The 12,668-nt window shown below is 44.9% G+C and overlaps 1 protein-coding gene across 2 annotated transcripts in view; it reads left to right on the top strand.

Moving 5' to 3' along the window:
• The window catches only part of WDFY3 (WD repeat and FYVE domain containing 3), a 279,283-nt gene that overhangs the window by 49,249 nt on the left and 217,366 nt on the right, over window positions 1-12,668 (top strand). For both annotated transcript variants that reach the window (XM_066574359.1, XM_066574358.1), the window contains exon 3: window positions 12,097-12,221. The gene's annotated coding sequence lies outside the window, so the exon portion shown is untranslated. The remainder of the gene's footprint in view (window positions 1-12,096; window positions 12,222-12,668) is intronic.

Here is a 12,668-nt window from a genome sequence, read left to right as displayed (position 1 = left end):
AAAAAGCATATTATGCGTGGTATACAGCTACTTCAGGATGCCTCTGTATACAAAAATGGGTCTTCTCTGTCAAATGCCATATGTACTAATTGTCAAAAAGCATTCAAGCCCCTAGGAGTTGTCGGGATGGAATGATACTTTCTCTGTGTGATTGTAACATTGATCTAAGTGAGTGATTACAATATCGGGGCAAAATGAGAATTTATTGCAGAAAGCTTAAAGGGGTTGTCTCGAGGAAGCAGTGAAATTTTTTATTTTTTTTTCCCAGTCCCCCTAATTAAGCATACATTACTAAGCCCCCCTGTAAATGACTTTTCTAGCTGGTTTGTACTTACAGTTCCAGCGTTTCAGCAACTTATAAAAAGTTTCCCCAAGATGGCCGCCGGCTCTTTTCCCGTCGCTTGCTGTAGCCCGACGTGCGCGCTCCCGAGACGCTACCAGCTGTGTCTCCCTGACAACCAGACGCCCCGCAGCCGCCTACCGGACCCCGGGATTGAACGCGGCCGACTAGTCACCCACCGCCAGGCAGCAGGTAACCGGCGCTAGGCCCCGGCTCCCCTGCGCTAGGCCCCGGGGCCACAGCGGCAGTCAGTCACGCGTCACCCCCGTCAGTCCATCACCCATCACTTACCTGGGCGGCTCGGCTGGGCGGTTTGGCTGGGCGGCTTCTCGGCACGGCTGGGCGGCTCTGCACCTTCCTCTAAGAGAGGATGGTAGCAGAATGGCCGCTCCAGCGCGCTCCCGAGAAGATACAGCTCGTCTGCGCATGCGCAGAAGAGCTGTAGCGGCGAGCACACTGAAGCGGCTCGTGCTCAGAGCAGAAGACCGGACTGCGCAAGCCCGTCTAAAAAAGCAAGCCGCCAGCGAATTTAGACGGAACCATGGAGACGAGGACGCTAGCAACGGAGCAGGTAAGTGAATAACTTCTGTATGGCTCATAATTAATGCACAATGTACATTACAAAGTGCATTAATATGGCCATACAGAAGTGTATAGACCCACTTGATTTCGCGAGACAACACCTTTAACACTTGAAGAGAAGCTCTCGTACCCTGTTGGGCTGCCTGTAGCTTTTATACAAGATGTACTACTGGCAGACATTGAGGCTCTAGTACCCTGATGCACCGCATCTAGCTTGGATGCAAGATGTGAAATGGGTGAGCATGGAGGCTCTAGTACCCTGTTGGGCCACCTTCTGCTTGGAAGCAAGATTTGATACTAGTGGGCATGGAGTAATACAGGTTCTGTATGGAATCCTGCGACATATCGGTCCATAATTGCTGTAACTGAGGCTCTAGATCATGCAAACCCTTTGGCTGGCGACGTTGGTGTTCAAAATAATCCCATACACAGCCATGGAAGTGTGGCAGTGTTGTGGAGGCACTCCTGTGGCACCCTTGAGCGAGGTGATCTTGCAGAATGCTTGACCATTCTGATCGCTTTTCTGAGAAATGCCATGAGTTTGGTGGAATTTGCTCACTCAACTTTTCTTGCAACCCCAGTAAGAAATGCTCGTGTAACATCTGCAGTTGTATTTGCCTTGACTTTTAATACATTATCTCACTCTGTTGAGAAGGGTAAGCATGGCCCTGTATTTAATGCTTCATCTGCCTCTGAATACTATTATACAGGTAATTTCATCATAAGCCAGTAGTGTGGATATGCAAAATGATACACAATACTAACTTCCTTAATGGTTTTCTAGCTGTGGCTAAAAGTCATACTGCTATGGCCTCCCTTTCTGCTCAGGTTGGTACCCTGAACTAGGATGTTGGCTTTAGAAGACCTGATTTGCAGAAAATTACTGGAAGATTGTTTAAAGCAGAGACTCATGTTAATGAAATGGAAGAAAAAAATAGTTCCTATGCAGGATATACTTATGGTAGCTAATGTGAGCAGTTTTATATGTACTTTTATATTGCAAAGTAGATGATCTGGAAAATGGACTGAGGAGAAATAATCTGCGACTGGTAGGGGTTCCAGAAGAAGTGGGAGGATTGTATCACAGACAATTTCTTGAGGGATGGCTGAAATTAATTAGTGGGGAGGATATTTTATCAGCTTTCTTTGTTGTGGAAAGGGCTCATAGACTTCCTGCTAAACTCCCTGGTGCCACGCCAAGAATTCTTTTGATAAAACTTCTGCATTATAAAGATCGGGACATTATTTAAAGAGCGCAAGAGAAATTTAAAGGGTTAATTATGGATGGTCATCGCGTAGCTGTTTTTCCAGATTATTTAGGGAACGTACTTAAAAAAAAAACAAAACGGATGCAGGTTCATAAGGCAAGGTTACAGCGTTTTCTTAGTGGGTTATTTGACCGCCTGAAATGAAATTATTTGTTAGATGGGTGGAGGTTTCTTCGGTCCGGCTCCTTAATATTAGTGACTAGAGATGAGCGAATATACTTGCTAAGGTACATTACTCGAGCGAGTAGTGCCTTAGCCGAGTATCTCCCCGCTCGTCTCTAAAGATTCGGGGGCCGGCGCGGGTGACAGGTGAGTGGGGGGGGGGGGGCGGCGGGAGAGAGGGAGATCTCCCCTCCGTTCCTCCCCGCTCTCCCCCGCCGGCCCCCGAATCTTTAGAGATGAGCGGGGGGATACACTTTTGTTTTGACCACTATCACTACACCTCGGTGATTTAGAGCCCTAGGATACATGGGTATATTTATATTGAATTCCATGTGGTGTGTTTTTTTTTCTTCTTCTCTTCTCCTCTCTTTTTCTCCGCCTTCTCTACCATGCAAAGCAACCGATATTCATTATTTATGTTTTACATATATACATTTAAAGATATCATTTACCATGGTTCAAGAGGTTGATAGAATTTCCTGGAATGTGCGGGGTATGGGAGATGAAACTAAAAGGTACGCTGTTTCATCTATTCAACATTTTCAACCAGCTATTGTTTAATGAAGCGAATGTACAGCATCTCCCGGTAGGTGTGTTTCTAATAGACCTTTCCTTTATGTGCACATTCTTTTTCATTCTGTGTACCTGGGTAATTTCCGTGGAGTATGTGTACTGATTCATAAAAATGTCTTTTTGTGCGAGTCCTCTAGTATAGGTTCTATGGGGAGAGTTGTTTGTCTTAAATGTAGTATTGCACAAAGGAAATACTTTTTGGTGCCACTATATATTCGCCCTCCGTATTCCAGCGTTTGTTAAGAAGGTGATGAAATTTATGATTTATTCCCTGCTGTTTCTACTTTTAATTATGAGCGATTTAAGTTATTTGGATAGATTTCATAAAGACCCTATAGTAGCTTCTCCTTCCTGGACTGCTTTTGCACGCTTATTAGTGGAGTTAGGTTTATGTGATCAGTGAAGGTTAAGAAATCCAGAAGTTGTGCCGTACTCTTGTTGTTCCAGTTCACATAATAGAATTTTTTAATTAAAATCAATAAGCATTTTTTTTTTTTTTTTTCATATTAGGCCTCACTCAGACGAGCATGTGTTTTGCACACATGATTCACGCTTCTAAAAGAACAAATGGGTTCCTATGTAAGCGTTCATATGCTCTGAATTTGAAGTGCAAAACAGCACTCACAAGATAGGTTATCGGCTATCTTAGGTGCGTGTTTTGCCGGAGTTTCTATTGACTCCTATGGGAGCAGGAGTTAATGGAAACTGTTAATCCCAGCGGGGAGTCCCCTCCTCACTGAACGCTGTGCCAGCAATGTCACAGTGTTCAGTGGTGATGGGACTCTCTGTGGGGATAAAAGAATCCCCTGTTACAGCTGTGGCAGAGGAGCGCTACTGTATCCCATTGCTTTCAATGGGCCGTCACTGCTTGAAATAAAAGGCCTAGCCCGAAAATCTGTGGTGAAACGCCGCAGATGTCTTCCACGTTTTATGGGGCAGAAATCCAGCCATGGACATTAGGCCTAAAGCGGTTGTAAATTTCCCCCTAGTTGAAGCTGAATGTACATATAACTCTTCATGTTGTGACCTGTACTGTATTTACAATTTCACCTTAAGAGCAACAATTATAGTCACATGCGTTTGACCTTTTAACCCCTTAAGGGTGCAGTAAAGTAAAAAAAACTTTACAGTAAAAGTAAAACTTTTAAAAACTTTTTTTTCTTCCTCTTTTAGTCCCCATGGGGGACATGAACTCGCGATAGTTTGATCGCTTCTGCAGTACGAGGTAATGCCATTGCATTACATTACATCAGATCACGGCACATTCTATTAAGCCATGCCACCGGCATGGCTTGAGAGGCACTCTGCAATGGCAGGCCTGGGGCCTTTTTTAAAAAGGCCCCTGGCTACCATAACAACCACACAGCAACCCACAATCTCATCGTGGGGGGCCGTACGAGACCCACAAATGTCAGTCGGGAAATTTAAAGGGTTAACATCTCCAATGAGCAGCGTGGCTTATTGGAACTGTTGTGGGTGGGTTTCTGTTGTAAGAAACAGCCAGCACCTGTGTTGTATGGAGCAGGATCCACCCGCAATCCCCCTTCATACACATCCCAAAGTTGCAGGACGTAACTGTATGTCCTGTAGCATTAAGGGGTTAAAATGTACCTAACTTTTTAGAAAACCTTTGCTCCTCTAATAGCACGTGTGTGTTTATCTACTTTGTAATATTCCTTATAATATTAATTTTATTTTTCTGTTCTGTGTTGCCACTAAAAATCAAGCCTGCACTGCTTGTTGTTAGGCATTTAGCTTCCCTAGAAACTTAAACATTAGGATTTTCGAAGCTGTGGAGAAGTCTTGGCTTCCTTATACTTGCTTCTGTCAGATCTGCAGTGTGTACAAAATCTCCCCTACCACAGCTCTATTCTAAACGGTAAACTCTCTGATAATGAATTGGTTAAGTGGGTTGTCTGAGACTTTTTTTCTATTGATGAATGGATCATTATACAATTTGGTTGCTGTTGGTCTGCCCCTTGGGATCCCCACCATTCAGCTGATTCCCAGCACCACTGTCAGTGTGGATAGCGTTCGAAGCAGATAGCACTGTCAACACTGCAGTGGCCCTGTTTGGTACTGCAGGCATAGCTTCACTTAATTCAATATGAGCTATGCCTGCAGTACCAAACTGAGCTGCTGCAATACAGACAGCTTCCAGGGATAGGTCATGAATAGTACAAGTCTCAGTCATCCCATTTAAAGGGGTTTTACCAAAATAAGTGTTCTCTATCCACAGGATAGGGGATAACTTGCTGATCGGTGGGGTCTCATTATTTTAATAGGGCCTTTAATAATTAAAAGCCCTATTAAAGTAATAGTTTGGTGTATAAATCCTTGAATATGTTAAGTTAAATACAGTCTCCTCTTTAAGAAGTAACCCATCAATCCTTCGTATAGATGGATGTAATGCTATGGAGCTGTGGATGAGCCGGTAAGGATGGGCTCCCAATAGGCTGCCGGGAGGTATTGGTAGAAGCTAGTTTGTGGAACATGGGAGATACAGTCATTGTGTACTTTTGGAGGAGCCTTTCGCATGAGTGTAAGGAATATAAATACTGCTCGTATTTACTTTCCCTAAGCTCATCCTTTACTGCATATTAGTTTTAGAACTCGTGAGCCTTTCTGGCGGTTTCATGGTAATGTGCAGCTCAGTGTGCGTAAGATCGTAGCCTGGAAGGAATTTCCCCAAATGTACAATGTAATGTGGGGCTGGAGAGTCGCAGATATAGAATGGCGCCAAAACAAAACTTTATTATTGGGTACAACAAGTGGGGTGCTCTACCGTCTTCTCAACGAGAGAGATACAGTCTTAAAAGTCTAGTACTACAAAAATGATTATTGTCCTTCATGTTCCCCGTGCTCGAATATAACAAATGAGCTAAAACTCGCCTCTTCTTGCTCCCCACATGTCCCCTACCAACAGCTCCGGGTCTCTGATGTGACGTATTGTTTACAGCAGCCTGTATACAGGAGCTCTGTGATTGGCTGCAGCAGCCTGTGATGTCATCAGTCCATAGAACGTTTTCTTGGAAGCTTTGTGAAACCTACATGTGGTCTTGGGCAACCTTTTGTTGTTACCCTTAGATTCTCTCTCGCCCCTTTCAGAATGACCCAGTGTGTTTTCGAGTGATATTAGCAACAGTCTTGAATTTTTTTTTTTTCTCCATTTGTATAACCATGGATTGATAAACAGCCAGGTCTTTAACAATGCTTTTTGAAGGCTTTTCCGGCTTCATGCGTCTTTATAACACATGTTCTGAGGTTTTCTGAAAGTTGTGTGCATCAAAACATGATTCACACTAACCAGTCTGTATTGAGAAGAACAGATTTTTCAGTAACCAAGCTTTGTATGCCTCTATTTAATAGGCAAAGCACTTGTGAAATCCGCACGTCCAATCTCATCTTATTGGGAAACTCCTTTTTTTTTTTTTTTTTTTTTTTTTGGCCAATTGGAATTTGAACAAGTAAATAATGAAAGGGTTTGAGGGCAGTTGGTCCAAGAGTTTCTTGTCCTTTCATAGATCTGTCCAAGAAAAAACTCGTCTGGGCGGATAATTCGTCCAATTTCAATTTTTCCTATATATCACCATGTCCAACCCAGACTTGATCCACTTGGCACTGGAAACACAAAAGTGATTCTGAGCCACTTGTTTTAACCCCTTAGTGACCAGGCCTGTTCGCACTTTAATGGCCAGGCCAAATTTTAGAAATCTGACGTGTGTCAATTTAACATAGAATAACTCCACAAATTCTGACCTTGTTTTCTCGCCACATATTGTACTTTATTTAGGTGGTATAATTTGTATGATGACTCCGCTGTGGAATTAAAGGTTCACTTACTCTTGCTTGCACCTGAATATAAAAATGTGGGTAGACCTCAATTGAGCAACTTTGTGTACAATTTTAACTTTTTTTTTTTATTTGATTTTTTTTTTTTCTTTGTGCATATTTTAATTGGCATATGGGATGTTGTGATACCAGTGTAATGGATTGTAATAAAGTAAGGAAAATGCCTATTGCAAATATGTGCTTTTTCTACACTACTAAGACACGCTGCCTCTTAAAGTGCTGACTAACTACTTGCTCTCCCCCTCCCACCGTGTGACTCAAGAGGGCGCCTCCATCCAGGAATTCCTCCAGGAGCTGATTTATCTTGGTTGCAGAGACCCATATAAGGGCAATAACCAATCGGCTACAGATTCGTACTTCATGACGTATTAACTATGCACACTGTTTATAAAACCCCATGCAGCTTGATTAGAATAAAGAAGTTTCATTTTTTGCTGAACAGCATGTCAGTGTGATTCTTCCCGTGCATGCACAGGCCTTGGAACTTTTAATTAGGAAGGGGGCAGATATTCATCAAGTATTTTTACTTCCATCATTCTAAAAATGACAGGGCCATTTCAAAATAGACAGAGAGGAATTGTGTCTGTGTGTGTCTGTGTCTCTGTGTTTTTTTTTTTTGTTTTTTTTTTCTTTTTTTCTTCCCCTTAGCTGGAGCATGCAAGCATCATTGGTACGGATTTTGAGTGGAAATCAGTTGCGTACCCATAGCTGATTTGATACTATGCAGCATTACCCTCACCTCCTCTGTAGGCTTCCAGCTGTCAGCGCTCCCCGACTTCTGGTTCTCAGCAGCCTGTAGTGGCCTCACCTGACTAGCGGCGCCGCACCTGACCAGGCCACTAGGAACTAGAAGCCGGGGAGTGCTGACAGCGTGAAGCCTTTGGTGAAGGTGAGGGGGGGGGGGGGGGGGGGGCTAAATAGTATTAAATCAGCTGCAGATGCGCAACTGATTTTTTGTCAAAATCCATGGCAATGTGGATTTGACTGTTTTTTGATGCAGAAATTGCTATGGAAATTTCCACTGTGGACATTCCGCAGCATTTCCACTATATCTAAACTCCGAGTCTGCTTGAGGTATGCTGCCACGTGGAGAGTGGCCTCAGTAGTCACTAGTAATAGTGACTGCCACAGTGGCCTCGGCAGTAATGGTGTCCACCACAGCGGCCCTCAGTAGTAATAACCCCCTCAATAGTAATATTAACCCCTCACAGTAGCCTCAATAGTAGGAGTGCCCATCCCCCCAACCCATATACTTTCCTCCTCCTTGCAGTCAGCGCCAATTCTCTTCTCACCGCTGAGCCCAGATGCACACTGACATCGGTGTGTTTGAGCCCGGGACTTTCCTCTCTTGTCCTCTTCTGCGGAAGCCAGAAGTAGAGGACTCTGGGGAGGAGGATCCAGGCTGCACACTGACTGACATCAGAGTGTGCGCAGGGATCAGTACCAGCAGCAGAGCGGGAATCCGTGCCGCTGTGTGATTTACTGGCTGGAGAGCTGCGGCACCCCAGACGGTAATCCCTAACCATGGTGAGCAGCTGACAGTGACATGTGCCAGCAGAGCCCGCGTGCTGCAGGTTTGCCACCACTGGTCGAGGAAATTCTTTGATTCTAATGTATTTTATTATATAGATACCGGTAATATACAGGGTTATGTAGCCTACTGTATATTGCTCACATTGCTGCTCATGTATGCAGCAGAAGATGTGGATGAAGTTTGTATTGTACAAGAGCGAGTGACTTCAGGTTCAGCACTTGGGGCCCACATTTGGCCCTTGGACTGCTAGTTGTCTACTACTGGGACTATAGCACAAAATGCATACAGGTAGCATTATCCTCTCAGCATAATAGTGAGGTACCATAACTACTTGATTCGGCGTGAAGGTACGGTCTAAGGCTTCATTGACAGGGGCGTGAGGAGTTTTGGCTGGCCGTGTCACGGCCGCAGCGCGACAAAAATCGTGTAACGAAGAGGCAGACGTGACCAAGTCACAGCTGCAACTCCCGTTTAAATGCCTGTTCACACAGCCGATGCTGCGGCACGTATACGCTGCAGCCTCTGAGTACCATCTGCCGGGGTGGGAGTTTAGCTGCTAAGCTCCCACCCTCTCTCCACCCCTTGCCGGCTCACGAAAAGGGGAGGGGGCGGGAACTTAGCAGAGCTAGTCCCTCCCCCTCTCCGCTGCAGCCTATGGGAGGTGGCGGAACTTTAGCACACTAGCTCCCGCCCTCTCCCATTGCAGACAGCCAGCAAGGGGCGGAGAATAGAAGAGGAGGGAGTTTAGTAGTCACGCTGCTAAACTCTCTCTCCCACCTCCCTTTTCCGGCAGCTGTCATGGGCTTCCATAGGAGTCTATGGCAGTGGCCGCCATATTCTGGCCGAAGAAAGTTCCAGAACCGTATCTTCTGGCCGCCGTTCATAAATGTTTTTATGGATTAGGAATACGCCCATCTGAACTGATGCATTGTAAACCAATGTATTAGATGGGTAGCATATATCGGCCGTCCGTCAAAACGCGGCCAATATACACTCGTGTGAAACAGCCCTAAGTGTGTAGAGAAAAATCCCATTGTTCATGTAATACCGGAGGCTCGCTCTAAATGGATTAAGATTTGTGTAATTCCTATAGCCAGTGTGAATGTCTCATAATTGGCAGATTTGCAGTTAAACCATCCTGATTGGCCTAAAAAACTGTTAGACGAACCAAAGCCCGAAATCTGCGGCTGGTAGATTGTTTACATTCGGCACTGATACTTTTATTACATTTCCATCAAGGTTTCCCAAAAAATGTTTTATATTAATGGAAGAAATGTCCATTGTAGGTAAGCGGAGCTAGCTGTATATATGATTCAGGGTTGGTACAAAAAGATCTTCCTGAATTTGAAACGCTTGTATTTCACATTCGCTAACGCTCAGAATCACACATTTTTGATATCGATGGAAACGAACTCGAAAAGTTTGGTTGCACAACATCAAAAATGTTTTCCTCATCAAAGACGTTCAAGTGAACTTTTATTCACACTACAATGTGTATAGTAGGAACGTATCATGGTTGTTGGATACAATTGCTTCCGTGATGTGTTCTCGCAGACCTACATGTTGGGTGGTAAGGGGGGCATGTGGACTCTAAAGGCCCATTTACACCAGACGATGATCGCTAATCGTTGATTGTTTTAGCAGTAATCGTTCTGTCTAAACGCGCGTCCATCGTGCGCTTTTCGGGCACCGCTAGCTGATCGTTAAATTCAGTCCAACCTAAAAATCGGCAGCCAGCCTTATCAGTAGTTCTCCGCAGGGAGTGCTGATAGCGTTGTTTTCCCCTGGAGAACAAAGGATCTGACCACAGATAATAGCCTTGGGCAATCAGCTGCATTCAGTGAAGGCTTCATTTGCACACTTAATTGCTATTGAGTAGCTACTTAATAGTTTATGCAAAATGATCGCTCAAAGCTGTCACTCAAACTGTCGTCTCCGCGATCTTTCAGCGATCATCGGCCCGTGTAAACCAGCCGTAACACTCCCTCAGAAAAACAAACCTTAACCGTAAGGTCCGGGGAAGATGGAGGCCAAGGAAGAAGTTCACTGTTATTGCCTATTGAGCTCACTTCTGACTTAATTGGGATAATGGTGATTGAGGGTTCGCATGTTTTACAATTAAAGAGGTTGTACCAAAACTTTTAAAGTTATCTCTTTTACACAAGATGGGGGATAACTTTAGGATGAGTAGGGATATGACAGTTGGTACCCACACCTATCCTGAGAATGGGGCTCTCGATGGTCCCTGCATGAATGGAGTGGAGGACACGCATGCGCTCCCTTTCATTCATTTCAGTGACCGCGTGGAGATTGTTGAGCAGTCACACATGCGCATTCTCTGCGCTCTTCATATGGAAGCCATTTTCATTGGTGTGGATTCCAGCGGTCAGGCCCCACCGATCATAAAGTTCTCTCTTATCCTGTGAATAGGGGTTTTCTTTAGACTTTTGTTCGATCCCTTTAGGCCAGGCTTGCAAGGCCATGAGCGGCAACCACTTGTAGAGGCCCGCAGCAGATCCCAGCTGTGAACCTGGTTATGACCCTGCGTACGGCGGCAGTAATTGTATTGACTCCTTTTTGTAGCTGCTGTCCGCTCTGGCTAATAGATGAGGGTCCATTTCCACATCCGTTAGGCCTCATGTCCACAGGCAAATTTGGATTTTAAATCCACAGTGTTTTTCCTGCACGCAGATCCGCGCCCCATAGGGATGCATTGGACACCCGCAGGTAGTTAAATACCTGCGGATGTCATTTTTCCCGTCAGGCGCGGGTCCTGCGTGCAGGAAAAAATCCTGACATGCTCCATTCAGGCGCGGGTCTCCAGCGGGGATGGCTCCCGCAGGCTTCTATTGAAGCCTATGGAAGCCATCCGGATCCACAGGAGACCCGCGCCTGAATTAAACTCACCTACTCCGGGCGATGCAGGTCTTCCTTCCTTCGCGGTCGGAAACTTCTTTCTTCGGCCTGGCGGATGTGCATGGAGCACATCCGCTGGGCCGAAGAAAGGAGATCCGTCCGCGACAGAAGGAAGACCCGCACGGACTGCTGCAGGTGAGTTTATTCTGATTTTTTAGCATCATGTCCGCGGGGCAGGAGGGACCCGCTACAGATTCTCCATGGAGAATCCATAGCGGGCCTGATTTTCCCCGTGGACATGAGGCCTTAGAACGGTCATCTCCATATCTCTATTTTGCCACATTCGGTCAAGCATCCGTCATACAGTACAATTGATCTACTTTCCTAAAATCCCGGGAACATGGACTGTTGCTTCATTTGCATCGCTTCTCTCCTATTAGTAATTCTGCTTATTGCCCTAAACTATTTGACTTTTTGCCTTGAAGTTTACGACACGAGACAAACCTGAGGTCTAACGCTTGTTTTTGAGTATAGCTGCCTTCTCTCCGAAGACCAATTATAAGTTGACTTCTATCCTCTCTGTCACAGTCCCTGTAGCGGCGCTCCTAGGAATGATGACGACCACACGGAGCGCGGAGCGCTCTGACCCTCATGATGTCATCGATTTTCTAGGAACTAACTAAATGATTTGTATTCTTCATCTGAACAGAAGAAGAGCGAATCCTCCCACACCTCCACTTCAAAGGCAAAATAAAATATATTGCACCTCCGCTTCATCAATTTCCACTTTCCGGAGGGAGCCCAATTTCCTTGCCGCTTTATCTTTTCTTCCACATTTTGGGAGGTTGAAGGTATATGTGATTGTATGTCATGCTGGCATTCGGTGCGTAAGATCTAAATTCCACTTTTTATTCTCTGTTTTCTTGCAGGAAGCCTTTTCTCTGATGTCTTTGACTTTCTATGGGCAGTAGACGGCAAAGCAAATTTAGCAGGGATTGTAGAAGTGAGAATTAGGACCCCTGCCATCTAGAGCTTTGATGAGAAGGAATAAAAGGTAATGTATTTTTGTGATGTAAGCCGTTTACTTCTCCAACATGAAATACAGTGTGTACATGCTGCATTTATTCTAGTAGGTCCTGCCAGAAGGATGATCAAGGCTTGCTGCGCTAGCGGTGGCCAATTTCGTTACACATGTCCCACCAGACACGGGATATGTTAATTGGCATCTATATGGGGGCATACAAAAAGGTTTTTGGTCTTTTTGGATTTGCTAGAATATTTGATACAATTTTGGATAATACTCAAAGGGTATCCTAGCATTATCAATCAGGTATGTCTAATCTGTACGATGCACTGGAGAAGAACTTTGACACAACGCAGAAGGGGTTGCGTTGCACCTCCCAGCTCTTGTGAGCTTAAACTTTTTTCTCCTCTTTTCTTTTTTTTTTCCCTTAAAGGGGTTGTCCCGAGGCAAAAGTGACATTTTTTTTTTCTGCCCAGT

Source organism: Eleutherodactylus coqui, chromosome 7 (genome assembly GCF_035609145.1).
Source record: "Eleutherodactylus coqui strain aEleCoq1 chromosome 7, aEleCoq1.hap1, whole genome shotgun sequence".
Taxonomy (NCBI): domain Eukaryota; kingdom Metazoa; phylum Chordata; class Amphibia; order Anura; family Eleutherodactylidae; genus Eleutherodactylus; species Eleutherodactylus coqui.
The sequence above is the reverse complement of the archived record's forward strand: the minus strand, read 5'-3'. Positions and strand labels throughout refer to the sequence as shown.